We start from the raw sequence: 6,000 nt of genomic DNA, 5'->3' as shown, positions 1-6,000 counted from the left end.
TGCATACATCTATCTTTCTCTCTCAAACACACACACACACACATATATATACGTGTGTGTATGTGAGAGAGAGAGAGAGATGTACGGATATATATCTGTGTGTGTGTGTATGCATGCATGCACACATTTATGTATGTAGTATGTACGTATGTATATATGTATGCATGTATATATATGTGTGTGTGTGCATACATGCATGCATGTTGTATGTATGTACCTATGCATACACACACGCACACACAGATATGCGTACATCTATCTCTCTCTCGAAAACACACACACATATGTGTGTGAGAGAGAGATGTACGGATATATGTGTGTATGTGTACGTGTGCATGCATATGTACATACATACATGCATAAATGTATGCATGCAGGCATATGTACATACTACATACATAAATGCATGCATGCATGCGTACACACGCACATAAATGCATACATCTCTCTATGTCCCTTTCCTCTCTCTCTCTCACATATATATATATTCTCGCTCGCTCGCTCGCTCGCTCTCTCTGCGTGTAGCGCGATCCGAGCTTTCTCAGTGCTGTGCGCAACGTAGGATTCAAGTTTCAGGTTCGTAAACCTCAGCTATCTTAGCTAGGGTTTGACAGAGCATGGCGACGCTTTCGTGTACATGATCTCGGTAACCACCCAAAGGGTCTGCCGCCTGGCCCCTGCCATCGACAAAACCACAAAATGAATGAAAGCGTCCATGAAGGCATCGCTAATTAGAGGTTGGAGGGCGATATGAATATCATAAATTCAATTGACGGGTTCAGGCACAGTCTACCGTTTGGACGACCATTGCAACTGAGGATGTGATGTAGGCAGTTCAAGCCAGCCATGCAGATCCGCAGTTCGTTCTAATCCGGTCTGAAGTTCCGACGGAGCCAAGCCGAGTGCAGACCGATCCGAAGAGAGTTGAACCGAGTGCAGAAATCTGAGCCAGCAGGCCGGGGGCCGAAGCAGAAGCAGCACAAGCGCATTCCTCTAATCTAACATCTCTGGCATATAGTTGCGAAAATTTTGAGAAAAAAAAAAAAAAGGACGACACGATCGAGTCGGAGATCCTGGAGATCCTCTATTGGGTCGCCTGCACAGCAACGGTCAAAATGTACACCGATGCGAGAGAGCGCCGCTTAACATCGACTTTATTGATCTAGAGAGACCACCCAAGAGGGTCCATGTCATCCCAAAGGCAATCCCACTAGCCATTTCTACCCCACAATGAGAGAGAGAGAGAGAGATGAAGACGCAGACAGAGACGGAGACACTTTTTGGAACCGTGAACTTTTTATAGCTATGTATAAGCACATCGGCAATATTTCTTGCTCCGCCAACCTTAGCCCAAACAAAAATTGAGAGAATGCATTTTTTGATTTGACACGTGGATTTTGTGCTCGCTTGCTTTTCTCTACAAGCTACCCAAGGTAAAAAAGAATTTAAATATTCAAGTATGTGTGTATTACATAAAGCTTTATACCATAATAATTTTAGATCCTTTTCAAATTCCCTTCATAGATTCACTGTTAGATAAGGTTGTAGGCCAGGGCCTTGAAATGTACTCTTTTTTTTAGATGGTTTCAACGGGCTACAACCAAGTTCGAATAGCATCGGAGGATAGGGGAAAAATACCCTTTCTTACAAAATGGGGAGTGTTTGCCTCAAATGCATTTAGATTGAAGAATGCACTACTACCTTCCAACATATGGTCCTGGAATATTTTCTTAAGTATATGTGATAGAATTATGAAGACTTTTGTGGATGATTTTAGTGTATTTAACATAATTGATGACATATTTGACATAATTTATAAAGGTTTTTGTGGATGATTTTAGTGTATTTACAATGCACCTCCACCATTTATGTTGTGCTTATAGAGATGCAAAGAAAAAAACTCAAGTTTAATCCAGCAAAGTGTGCATTTACAGTATGATCTGCTACTCTTCTAGGCCACATAGTGCTAAAAGATGGACTATGGTATCCGCAAAAGGTGCAGGTCATCCGCAACATGTAACAACCACCACCAAAGAATTTGAAGGAACTAGAATGATCCCTAGGCAAAGTTAAGTGGCATACAAGGTTCTCAAGTCTTTAGCTCATAAAAGATTTCTCAAGTTAAGTGGCATACAAGGTTTCTCAAGTATTTAGCTCATGTTACATACCCATTGTACCGACTTTCACCAAAAAGAATATTATAGAGCACTTAGCTCGCTTAAGAGGATAACTTTTGCACTAGTACTATTGTCCCAAATTGGAATAAACCACTCCATGGGTTTGTAGATACATTTGACGTGGCAAAATAGGCGGTGTGCTAATGTAGAAATCAAGAGAAGGCTCGTATCAACTGGTGTACTATTCAAGCATGATGCTTAAAGGTAGAAATAAATTACAAAAAAATACAAAGGAGAGCCCTAGAACTCTTCAATTTAATCGACAAATTAAGACACTATCTACTTAGCAACAAATTTATTTTCATGTGGATCATCATGCCTTGTTAGCAAGCTAAATCTCACATGCAAGCTGGTAATATATATGCTATTATTGCAAGAATGTGATTTACGTTGGTTTACACCCCAAGAAATGAACATGTAGTAGTAGATTTTTTTGTCCAGATTGGAATAACAGGGAGCTAGCAGGATCTAGAGTATCGGATCATCGGATGCAAAGAACTGTATAAAGTGATGGTATAGCGATTAAAGGAATTTGGTATTATGATATGCTCACCTTCCTGTGAGATAAGGGATTATAAAAAGAAGTTAGCACGTTGAAAAGCAGAATGTATACAATCATAGCTAGTGATTAGATACTCAAGAGATGGGTCCCTGATCATGACCAATATGCTATGCTGATAGAGGCACATCAAGGGATCAGTGGTCACTTTGGAGGTGACATCACACGAAAAAAGGTCATATAAGAAGGCCTATTGTGGCCCTAAAGGATGCATGGGATTTTGATAAGCAATGTGATATATATCAAAGGCTAGGACATCCAAATGCCACATAATCCTCTTTCACCCACTAGAAGTGTTCATTGGGGACTAGACATTATCGACAAGATAGATATTGTGGCATAGCAATAAGTGGCAAACAGATTATTGCCCCAAATGGGTGAGCAAAATCCCTTAGGGACAATTCTACCAAGTCAATAGCCACATTTTTATATGAGAATATAATGGACAAGGTTGGATGTTTGATAGAGTTGGTCAATGAGATCAGGGAGGACACTTCCTCAATAATGTGATATCTTGGTAATAATTCACAAGAAGTCAATAGTGTATCCTCCTTGTAATGAATATACTCACTCGTCGGAGGTGGCTTGGATGCCTATCTAGGGGATGCGCAACATTGATCCTTCTCGAGGAGGTGGTGCCTCTAATGGGGTCTAAAGTTTTCACTTCTATCACATCACATAATATATTGTGGTGACTATGGTGACCCATGTGGAAGGCTAACTTTCACCTCCTAGTCCTCTTTCACTATATTTAGAAATGTATAATCTGGTCAGAATGATTCCAAAGGTAGAGGCTCTAGAACTAGCTCTTTCTGCGGGCTCTTTAGAATGGTTACGATCTTACTCAACACCTTTGGCAATGCACTGAGGTCCCCTCATTAGTTCTAAGATTGGATCTAGGATGGGGTCATTAATTGGCTTAGGCAATTAGCTCAGGTAGGGTTAGTGGTTTGTATTTGACCACTTACTCAAGTACTAGCTGTAGCATTGAGGCTCCCTCGTTAGTTCTATAATTGAATTAGGGATCTAATTAGAATTGGCTCAAGCAATGTGAGTGGTTCGTATTTGACCAATTGTAAAGTATTGACTCTAGCTCAGCATGTACCTTCCTCACAAGCTCTTGGGCTTGTTTCATTCACTCTTTCTCCAACATGGGATTAGGGTACTCTTTGAGTCATAGTCAATTTCTTCTCTTCTCTTCTCTTCTCTTCTCTTTCTCCAACATGGGGTTAGGATACTCTTTGAGTTTCTTTGAAATGTTTTCATAGTCGATCAGTTTCTTCTCTTTAGGAAGAGCTGCTTTGAATAAGAGATCACTCGTTGTCTCCGTGAGGGAGGCAGCTTTGGAGCTATCGTCCAAATCACTTTAAATGGTCATAATGTTGTCGTTACCCTTAACAACTAATTATGGGTTGTGTTTCTGCATGCTCTACAAGGTCTTCTTCTTCTAGACCTCTAGTTCTAGTTCATTATCCTTTTTAGGGGCCGATGAAGCCCTTGGGGCTTATGACTCTAGCTCTTAGGTTGTTGGCTTCGAGGTCAAAGCTTGAGCTTTCAACTTCTTCATTGCCTTGAATGTTTCCTTGTTGACAACTACCCTCAACTTGGTTTGGAGCCTTGTGATAGCATTAAGGGAGTCTGTATGGATAAGTCTACCATGTACACTTAACAAGTTAAGGCTTGTTGAAGTAGCTATTTCTCTTGCTGCTATCACTCGATCGGAAAGCATGTTTGAATCAACACTTGTAACATGTTCCTCTCTATGGAATAATAATTGGGTTGGCATTAGATTAGGAGATAAAGTTGGGGTACTAGGTGTAATGGCTCTATGAGGACACTCAACAACCCTTATAATGGAAACACTGCATCGACTTGCATGTTATCTGAGTTGTCTCACTCTTTGTTGTATCATGGCCTCGAACAGAGCGGTATAGTCTATGGTGGTTGGAGGTTGTTCTAGACACCCATATGAATCATATTACTCATACAACTCGTAGCTCTTCTATTATAAACTCTTAGAGTGTGCTAGCAAAGTCACCAAGTACTGTTATACTGTGTGATTCCATGAGAAACCGATTGGGATGGTAATACCAAATGTGGGTAGGAATCGATGGCGGTTTATACATCCCTCTTGGTATTGAGTTCTAATGAATGGTCACGAGACTATGTGCCTATTGAGAAGCATTTGGTATGGGTGGTAGGGCTAGTGGTTGCTTTGGTGCCGAGAGCATAGGTTATGGTGTCCAGTTCCTAGTACCAACAACAATGTGATGTGTCGTGGTTCCCATGGTGGTGGCAATGAGCACAATCTTAGACACTATATACTTGTATGATTTTGGGGCGATAGATTCTACACCAAACCATATCTCTCCGTGGGGAATAGATGTAAGTATCTTGTTTGAGGTGTTGGATGGTGTTGACCTTGAGGTTACCCTTGGGGCTAGGCCCTGCCTCTGCTAGCCTAAATGATTTAACTATTTTTTTGCCAACCCGTGGAATATTTTTGGTGTTGGTTGGGCACCCTTGGTTAACAATGAAGATTTGGATGATGCATCCCCTATCTCTTAGTTCAGGTGGATAGCTTCTACATCCTTATCTTACAAGTTAGCTACTATGTCTATTGCCTCATTAAGATGTAGTGTCTAGACTTGTAGAGATGGTCATAAAGCCTCTTGCTCTTGAGACCAATCATAAATCGATTGATGCGCAATAAGTCATCTAGTCTCACATGGGTGCTGCATATCATATAGAGATGGTCATAAAGCCTCTTACTCTTGAGATTGATCATAATCGATTGATGAGCAATAAGTCATCTAGTCTCACATGGGTGTTGTATCTCATATAGAGATACTTAGTCCTAGCAATGTAGTCCTGCAGCATTTCGCCATTCCCTTGCTTGAGGCTATATATATATATATATATATATATCTGCGCGATAGGGCTTCATCTAGCTCCGCTAGTAAGAATCCCACTATGAAAGTGTGTCACAAGACCTCATAGTAGATGGCCTTTTAAGTGGGTTTAGTGACCTAAACAACTAGCCTGATGTTTTTCCTTCAAGGCAAAGTATGTATGAGAAGATCTTGTTAGGATCGTCATTTCGTCCCATGGCCTCACAAATTTGATCGAGCTTCTATAGGTACTGAATAGGATCTCCAATTCCATCAAATTTGGTCATCATCCTTGAGATGTGAGATTGGCTCGATTTTTGTCCACCTCTGAGCCTCTAGGTGTTATGTTGGTCTTAATCCCCCTTCCCATTTT

This window comes from Cibotium barometz, chromosome 19 (assembly GCF_041138505.1).
Source record: "Cibotium barometz isolate CiBa-2024 chromosome 19, ASM4113850v1, whole genome shotgun sequence".
Taxonomy (NCBI): domain Eukaryota; kingdom Viridiplantae; phylum Streptophyta; class Polypodiopsida; order Cyatheales; family Cibotiaceae; genus Cibotium; species Cibotium barometz.
The sequence above is the reverse complement of the archived record's forward strand: the minus strand, read 5'-3'. Positions refer to the sequence as shown.